This window comes from Otolemur garnettii, unplaced genomic scaffold (genome assembly GCF_000181295.1).
Source record: "Otolemur garnettii isolate 467f Iridium unplaced genomic scaffold, OtoGar3 scaffold00050, whole genome shotgun sequence".
In the NCBI taxonomy this organism is placed as follows: domain Eukaryota; kingdom Metazoa; phylum Chordata; class Mammalia; order Primates; family Galagidae; genus Otolemur; species Otolemur garnettii.
This window is the reverse complement of record NW_003852445.1, coordinates 3,923,702-3,933,344: the sequence shown is the minus strand read 5'-3', so window position 1 is coordinate 3,933,344 and position 9,643 is coordinate 3,923,702.

Below are 9,643 nucleotides of genomic sequence, written 5' to 3'. Positions count from 1 at the left end.
TGTGTTAAATTGATGCTTTATGTATATCCTGTCTCAATTTGTCTGTTCGCGGCAAAGATATAATTCTTTTTTTTTAAGAAGCGATACCACTGACAACAATTTACTTAAATTCGCAAACCTTGAAATTGATGCATCTCCTATCAATCACGTTCAGTAGATACAGTAAAACACATTCAACATTTGTATATCAATAGTGGCACACACACAAATCTGTTTTGTTCAATTTAAATGCTCTTCAACATGTCATTTCATATTTTTCTGGAACGTGTTATGGGTTAGTCATCCTGTTTCAGCTGATTGTTAAATCCTTAACCTAATGAAAATTCAAAATAGAATAGTTCCCTGTGATGAATTTCAGAGCTGAAAGGTGGGCCTGAGGGATAATTTGGTCACCGTCTCTCGTCGTTCTGATGAAGAATTGAGGCCTAATGATGGCAACTACCACGTTCAACTCATAAAACTAGTTACCTCTAGTTTCTGACAAAATCCCAAAGCTCGTCACTTAAGGCCCATTTCTCCTATTATATGGTGCTTTCTCAGTTTTCACCCTTTATATTAGAGTAGTATTTATAATACTATATACAGACATTTATGCTAATATTTTTTTTTTCTCCCAGCACACTGACAATGAAATTCTTATTAAATAGTAATAAGATATTGACTGGGCTGTTTGCCAATATGAAGATTTGTTGTTGATCTGTGCTGTCTGTATTGATTAGACAAGAATGAGGTCTACCCTCCACGTGCAGGATGAATAGATGTCAGTATCAGTGCAAAAACAAACTTTGTATTCATAGAAATACCAACTTTCTTATTTACCGGTTACACGTGAGCTCAGCCAATCAAGCTAGAAATAAGTATACATAGGAATAACGGAGAGAGATACCTCACATTTTTAAAAAATGTTTACCAAGGATATTGAAACTGACACGAAAGTTCCTTGGCTTTAGCTCTTGTAGCTTGCCACTAGGTAACCTCCCCACCTGGCTCTTCTCTTCCCTCAAATTGAATCCTGCGCGCGCTCCATATTTTTACATTAAGGGGAATCCTATCCGTGCCTGAGATGAGCTTATGTTTACCATGGCCCCTTCTGTCAAACTGTTATTTCTGTAGCTTGCTGTCAAAAACGTCACTCAAAGTTTCCTTTCCACCTCCCGTTACCCTCTGTTACAGTAACTTAGGAGGCCTGATCCAAGTAGCATCTCCTTCACCTATAAAAGGCAGCTAGGAGGACGTTTGTTTCATTTACTGTCCAGCCCAGCTTTGCCTTCATTCTGTTTAAGGGCTGTTCATTGTTTCTCCTTGTGGCAAAATTTTTCATCCAAGCAATTTACTCTGCAGGTTCAAACCCCGAAACTTTGCAAGGAAAGTTTATGTGTAAATATTTGGGGCCTATTTTCTAAGTCTATGCTACTTAAGTTTATACTCGGGCAAGAAAGAAAACATGATTGAAATGAAAATGTCCTCCAAGGACAGAAAATTCTGGAGCAAAAGTGAATAGATATTTAATATTTTTAATATAAAAAATAAGTTGTTGGCACTTAACAACTTTCTTCTTTGTCAGGGGCCTCCTCTTTGCTGTTTCCATTTCATTATTTTCGCACGAATATGATAAATGCTCGTTAAATCTAACCATTTTTATTTAATGTTCATAAAAACCAGTAGGTTTTCAAACAGATGTGGCCTGATATGGTTCAGCGAATTTAGTGGACTTCTCATATAAATGAAATAATAACCATACGGAAGATGAATTTTATACCCGTGTTTACCTCTTCCAGACTCACCCTTATTATAATTACAAATAGTGTTTGTTATGTATTATGCAATATGCATACCATTGTCTGGACACTGCACAAAACTTTTACTTCATCACTGTCATCGACGGTGTAGAATCCAAGAGCCCTTACACCAAAAACCAGAGAGAAAAACAGACGAATAAGAGACGTGGCACACTTAGATGTTCTTTCTTCTTTAAGAAAAGAAAATGTAATGGATCCTAGTTCAGGGATGGACAAATCTTTATCTTTTCCCATTTAAATATTTTTTTCCTTTCTGACCCAAACAAATGATTGGGAAAGCAAGAATAGTTCATTTATTTTCTATCAATTAGGGATGACTTTAGGGAATAAATCTTCCCCCTTTAATTTCTTTAAAAGAGATCAATAAAAAGAGGAAGGTGACAGCCAGAGCTGCTTCAGTGGAGAGAGAGTGTACACAGGTTTCGCTAATGAAGGTTGGAGAGCCCAGTGGTTTCAAACATACCTTCACAGTCAGACCGCCTGGATTGAAATGCTGGCTCAGCCTTTGATTAGCTGTGTGACCTTAGGCAAACTGGCACTTCCACACTTCTCAGAGGGCTTTTAGGTGATGATCAAATGAGTTACTGCATCAAGGAGTTTATCCCAGTACTTAGCTCATGGTAAGTGTTAATGGGATCGTCAAGATTCTACCCCACCCCCTTCGCAGACAGAACCACGTGCGAATAGTCCACAACGTAGAGATGTTCGACTTTCCTTAATAATCATGTAGGAGTTCAACAACTTCTGTTAGTACAGATTCCTCATTTGTTTTATATCTTGCAGTCTACATGCTTATTGTTTAGTATTTCAGTTTAAAAAAGAACTACATCAAATTAGACCTCCCATTTGATCCTGCAATCCCATCATGAGGCATCTACCCAGAAGAAAAAAAATTATCCTTTTATCGTAAGGACATTTGCACTAGACATTATCGCAGCTCAATGTACACTTGCCAAAACATGGAAACAATCTAAATGCCCACCAACAAGTTGTGGTATGTATATACCATGGAATACTATTCAGCCATTAAAAAAGATGGCGCCTTTACATCTTTTTTATTAATCTGGATGGAGGTAAAACACATTCTTCTTAGTAAGATATCACAAGAATGGAGAAGCAAGAATTCAATGTACTCAATTCTAATATGAAGCCAGTAGATGATCTAATTCATACCCACATAAGAGAAAAATTCAAATCAACTCAAGGTGGGGGCTGGGGGAACAAGGGAAGAGGTAGAGAGAAGGACAGAGGGGGATGGGGGTTAGGTGTGTGGCACACCTCTTGGGGGCAGGACACAATTATAAGAGGACTTTACCTAACAAATTCAAATAGTGTAACCTAATTCTTGGTACCCTTAATGAACCTGAAACAATAAATTAAAAAGAACTACATGGTGTACAATTGGGCGTGCAAGTCATTGAGTAAATGGTTTATTGGGTTGTTTGGTTGTCAGGTCACAGGAAGACAAGTAGGCTGGAACCCAGGAAAACTGGATTCTAAATATGTTTTTCCCAGTGATTAGCTCTACGTCTGGGCCTCAATTTCCTCACCTGTAAAGTAGTCTAGCAGGGTAACTAACATTATTAACACATGATAAGGGGAATTGTTAATGAAAGACCAGATGGAAGCAACATCTAACCAATTAGATAATAAGGAAAAGCTTTGAAGAGGAGCTGATTCTTTTTTTTTTGGAGACAGATTCTCAAGCCGTTGCCCTGGGTAGAGTACTATGGTGTCATAGCTCACAACAACCTTCAACTCTTGGGTTCAAGCAATCCTCTTGCCTTAGTTTTTGTATTTTTAGTAGAGATGGGGGCCGGTCTGGCTTTTGCTTAAGCTGGTCTTAAACTCGTGAGCTCAAGCTATCTACTTGCCTCAGCCTCCCAGAGTTCTCGGATTACAGGTGTAAGCCACAGCGCCCAGTCAAGGAGCTGATTCTTGAAGAATAAGAATTAAGGAAGAGGTAAGGAGAAACATATCCCATGAATAAATAGTATTTGTAAAGAAACAAAAAGGAGAGAAAGAACAGGTCATACAGAGGACTAGTGGTTAATTCAGCAAGGCTGGAGACCAAGGGCATGTGTAAGTGGGCAGAGATGAGGCTTCTGCTTGCTTTCCCATGTTTCCACAATCTCATAGAGGCCTTTGGCTTCAGTTCCCACCCTTGGCTGACTTCACAATTTAGGGTTTTATCCCAGAGCCTTCTTTTGAACTTTAGATCTATTATATATTCACCTCTTCCCTGGACATTCTACAGGTCTGAAGGCACCTCAAACTCATGATCTTCACCCCTGAGGAAATACCTTCTCCTGGGTTTTCTGTCTTGGTAAATGGTATTACGATCTGCTCAGTTGCCTGTGCCAGAAATTTGGGTTATCTCCTTGATACTTATCTTTTCTTCATCCCCAGTGCCCCACCCCCCAATCAATTTCCAAGGCCCAATAATTATATTCCCCAATGCATTTTTAACCCATATGCTTCTCTCTGTCCCAGATGCCACAACCCTAATCCAAGCTGCCACTATTTGAACTTGACAACTGGGGGTTCCATCATATTCCTATTTAAGACCATTCAATGGAAACCCACTAAGCATAGGATACAGACCAAATTTCTTAACATGTTCCAAGGCCATGATTAATTTCCTCCTGTCCCCCACATCTGCAGTCCCATCTGGAATTCCCTCATTCTCTTTGATCTAATCTCTCTCTTTTTTCTTTTTTTTTTGAGACAGAGTCTCACTTTGTTACCCTCAGTAGAGTGCTGTGCTGTCATAGCTCACAGCAACCTCAGACTCTTGTGCTCAAGCAATTCTCAGCCTCCCAAGTAGCTGGGACTACAGGTACCTGCCACAATGCCCTGGGTTTTTTTTTGTTTGTTTGTTTTTTTAGAGATGAGGTCTCAATCTAGCTCAAGCTGGTTGAGAACTCTTGAACTTAAGTGATCCACCCACCTCAGCCTCCCAGAGTGCTAGGATTATAGGCGTGAGCCATGGTGCCCAGCCTGATCCAGTCTCATTGCCCATATTACATTGCTGAAATGCCACACCTCCTCCCCAACTTCTTAGAACCTTTGCACCTTCTTCAGCGTGGAAGTTTCTTCTCTCCTCCAATGTCTCTTGTCTCTAACTTGGCTAACTGCTATTCATTGTTCAGATTTCAGTTTAAATGACACTTCTGCAGGAAACTTTGCTTGCCCATTTCCCCACTAGATTATGCTAGATTCTCTATTCTCATGGTGACTGTTACATTTTTTCGTACCATTATCACCCTTATTTAATAATTAATCATGTCCTTATTTGTTTGATGCCTATTTCCCTGGCTAGACTATGAGTTCCATGAGGACGGGGTTTGTTATGTTTGGTTCATTATGGCATCTCCAATGCCTAATCAATGTGTTTTGAAGGAAAAAAAATATGAAAGGGAGGGAGCAGTCAGATAAGGTAAGACCCAAAGTGTCCCTGGGATTTCACAAGGAAGAGGCCATCGGTGACTTTGGAGAAGAGAGTTTACCTGGAGTGGTGTGGACAGGTGCAGATTGCAGTGGGTCAAAGAGAGAAAGGGATGTGAGGAAGTAGATTTGTAGGTGAAAACTGATCTCGAGAATCTTAAGCTGGGTGGGGTGGCCCATGGATGTAATCCTAGCACTTTGGGACGCTGAGGTCAGTGGATTGCCTTTTTTGTATCATTAGCACACTTATAATAATTAATGATGTCATTATTTGTTTAAAGCCCATTTCCCTGGTTAGACTATGAATTCCATGGAGACAAAGTTGATTATGTTTGGTTCACTATAGTATCTCCAATATCAGGAGTTTGAGACCAGCCTGAGCAAGAATGAGACCGTGTCAAATAAAAATAGAAAAACTAGACAGGCATGATGGTGCAGCCTGTCATTCCAGCTACTTTGGAGGCTGAGACAAGAGGATTGCTTGAGCCCAGGAATTTGAGGTTGCTGTGAGTGATGATGCCAAGACACTCTACCCAGTGGCAACTGAGTGAGACTCTGTCTCAAAAAGAAAAAAAAAAAAGAATCTTTTTCATGGACTAAATACAAGCAATATGGCAATAGATAAAGGGAATATAGGCTCAATTGTTGTTTTGCTTTGCAAGATGGAACTTATTTATATATCTGAAGAGAAGGCAATAAAAGAGAAGACCTATAAACTAAGAAAGAGATTAGGGATATAGAAAAAAATTAGGGAGATTAGGCAGTAGAGGCTGGTCTTTACAGTGTAAGTTTTGTGAAAATTAAAAGTCACCTCTTCAATGAAACAAAAAAAACGGAAGTAAAGGCAAGTGTACACATGAATTAAAAAAAGGAGGGCATAGGAGATAACGTGGGTTCTGTTGGATAGCCTGAATTCTCTCCCAATTCCAAGAGGCACTCAGAGAAAGGAGATGGGGGTGTGGGGGTGGAAAGGACATAAAGACAGAGGTAAAAGCTTAAAATCACTGTGGAGGGGACTAGGAGAGGAAGCTGATCAGGATCAGGTCAAAAGATTGCTGAACCCTGCCCAGGGAGATTTGTGGTGCCAACCATCCATGTCATTGTGTAATTTTCTCCAGAAGTGCTCAGCAATTTCAGTGAGGGAGCGAGATGCCCGGATTCTTTGAGGCTTGAGAGTTTGCAGGGGAAAAAACAAGAAACTGAGAATACAGACGGTGGGGTATTTGAATGAACAAACCATTGGGTCTATGTTATATAAAGAAGGAAATGAAGACACAAGGTGGGTGATGGGCTGGGAGTCAAGTTAGTGATTCAGAGGTTGAATGTTTTCTTGGAGAAAGGAAGCGAGCAGTCTGGAGAGCTAGGATCTAAGAGAGTAAAATCAGAGATCATTATATCAGCAGTTCAGAGGTGGAGGTGGAAATTTCCCCTTCTACGCAGAGGGGGATAAGCAGATCCAGATGGGCCATACGGATGGATAGCATAAGAGGCATCTTTATGTCTGCCCTAAAATCTATGACAGCATCTTCACTTTCTTCTTTTCTCACTTCATGCCAGGAGTCCTATGTTCCTTGGGCCAGATCACTGAAAAATAGAGGTAGGGAAAATGGGGATTGGTTTTATTCATTAGTTGGTTGTCAATTTAATTCAGTTCACTACAACAAACATCTAATGTATGAATACCAGGTGCAAAGGTATTGCTGTGATTTGGAAATTTAGTGTTTGCTTGAAGGTACATTATTCAGGTGACTGTGTGGGAAAGTTTGGGCTGGTGCTTGAGGAGTATGGGGCAGCAACACTGTGGTTCACCATTTAATAACTCTATGGCATCATAGTGGTATTGATTCAACCTCTCTGTGTCTTAGCCCTTCTTCTGTATGACAGGAATGATAACCTTGCAGGTTGGTTGGGTTGTTGTTTACAAAATGCTTAAAATATGCCTTAAAAATTCCATCATGGTTGGAGCAGGAAAGGTACCAGGTGAGACTGGAATGTCTTCCAAGCCTGAAAGTGAGCAGGTACCTACAAAATGATGGAGTCTGGTCAAAAGGTATATAAATCCAGTTTGAGGGAACTTCTATCTAAATAAATACAGAAGTAATGGATTATTATTTGCCAAACAAAATAAGAATCCATGAGTCTATATAAATAAATAAATAAGAGAAAGCTTTTTTTTTTTTTACAGTAATATGCCAACTAATAAATATAGATGGAATAACAAAGTTATTCCAGGTTTTTTTTAATCACCATTTTCCAACCATTATAGAAAAATCGCTTCAGGTACAAATCAACAATGGGTGCTAAATTTAATGGAAAAAAGTTGTTGGACAATAGGCTATTAATATGATATTGAAGCATCTTACCATAAAGTACTTATATGTATATTGTAAACATAAAAATATTAACAATACAGTGAAGGAAGCAGACAATACCTTAACCAAGTGATCAAAACTAACATCTCCATGAAGGCGATGTGCTTTGCATGTGATACTGTGGAAAGGACACAATCTCACTCTTTCGTATTCCAGCCACACATGCACAATCTGAACGTGGCCATGTGACATATCACACAAACCCACACGGAGGAACATTTTGTGAAATATCTGGCTTGTATGCTTCAAGGAAAGGCCAAGTAACTACTCCACATTTAAAAAGCTTAAAGAGACAGGGGAACTGTGGTTTATTCTCCTAGACTGGATGCCACACTACAAAAATATCCTGTAAAGGACATTGTTGGGACAACAGATGAAACTGGAATATGGACTCAAGATGAGAGGAGAATATCAGTGTTAAATTTTCTCAGTGTGATAAGTATGCTATATGTAACTAAGAAAATATAGAACTCTATTAATTGGAAAAAAAATATTAAAAGGAAGAGAGAAAGAGCACAAGACAAATGTTGCAAGCTTATGTAAAACTTGGATTAATATAAGAGTGCATACCATTATGTTTCATTGTTTGCATCTGTTTGGAAAAGTCCCGGTTGTATTTGTCTCCTTCATCCAGGAGGGGTGCCACATACTCCTACTTTGTATCTGTTAGTAGGGTTTTGCTTAGCCCCTTCCCTCCTTTCCCCCTTCTCCCCTTCTTGAATTTAATTGTGTTTTCCACTCCTGTGGACAGAACATTCTTCTTAGTAAAGTATTTCGAAAATGAAAAAACAAGCATCCCATGTACTCAATACTAGTTTGAAACTAGTAGTTTGAAATTATTTCAAAATAGAACTCTTTTGAGACAGAGTCTCAACACCCTGGGTAGAGCACTGTGGTGTCCTATTTCACAGCAACCTCAAACTCTTGGGCTCAAGCAATCTTCTTGGCTCAGTCTCTCAAGTAGCTGGGACTTCAGGTGCTCACCGCCATGGCCAACTAGTTTTTATATTTTTAGTAGAGAGTGGGTCTTCTTGCTCAGGCTGGTCTTGTACTCCTGAGCTCAAGCAATTCACCCACCTTAGTCTCCCAAGGTGCTAGGATTACAGGTGTGAGCCACCACACCTGCTAATAAAAGAAATTTAAATGAAGAAAAAGCCCTGACCCATTGAAAGCTTTCAACAAAAGTTAACTATCACCATCATCAGTGGGGATATTCTTTTTTTTTAAATTTCAGATTAATATGAGGGTACACATGATTAGGTCACATTCTCTGGGTTTGTCAGGTTGAGCCCTTCACCCAGGAGGTACGCCATATACCCCTACATTAATTCTGTTAAGTGAGAGTTTACCAATCCTCCTCTCTCCCCCTCCAACCTCCCACTTGAATTTAAGTGTGTTTTTCTCTTGTGTGGGTGTGTATTTGTTTGTCTACTGGTTTCATATTAGTTCTGAGTGCATTGAATCCTTGCTTTTACATTCTTCTGATACTAAGGAGGATGTTCTTCAACTCCGTCTTTACAAAAGATGCAAAGTCTCCATCTTTTTGTGACTGAATAGTATTCCATGGTATACATATACCACAGGTTATTAATCCATTCATGGGTTGATAGGCACTTGAGTTGGATTCTATATCTTGGTAATTGTGAATTGAGCTATGATAAACATTCTAGTGCAAATGTCCTGTGGTAACATGATTTTTCTTCTGGGTAGATACCTAGTAATGGGATTGCAGGATCAAATGGAATGTCTACTTTTAGCTCTTTGAGGATTCTCCATACTTCTTTCCAAAAAGGTTCTATTAGTTTATAATCCCAAGTTGGAATATTCTTGAAGTGTCTCAAGTAAGAGGTCTTGGCTTGGCGCCTGTGGCTCAAGCGGCTGAGGCGCCAGCCACATACACCTAAGGTGGCGAGTTCGAATCCCCAGCCCGGGCCCGCCAAACAACAATGATGGCTGCAACCAAAAAATAGCCGGGCGTTGTGGCAGGCGCCTGTAGTCCCAGCTACTTGGGAGGCTGAGGCAGGA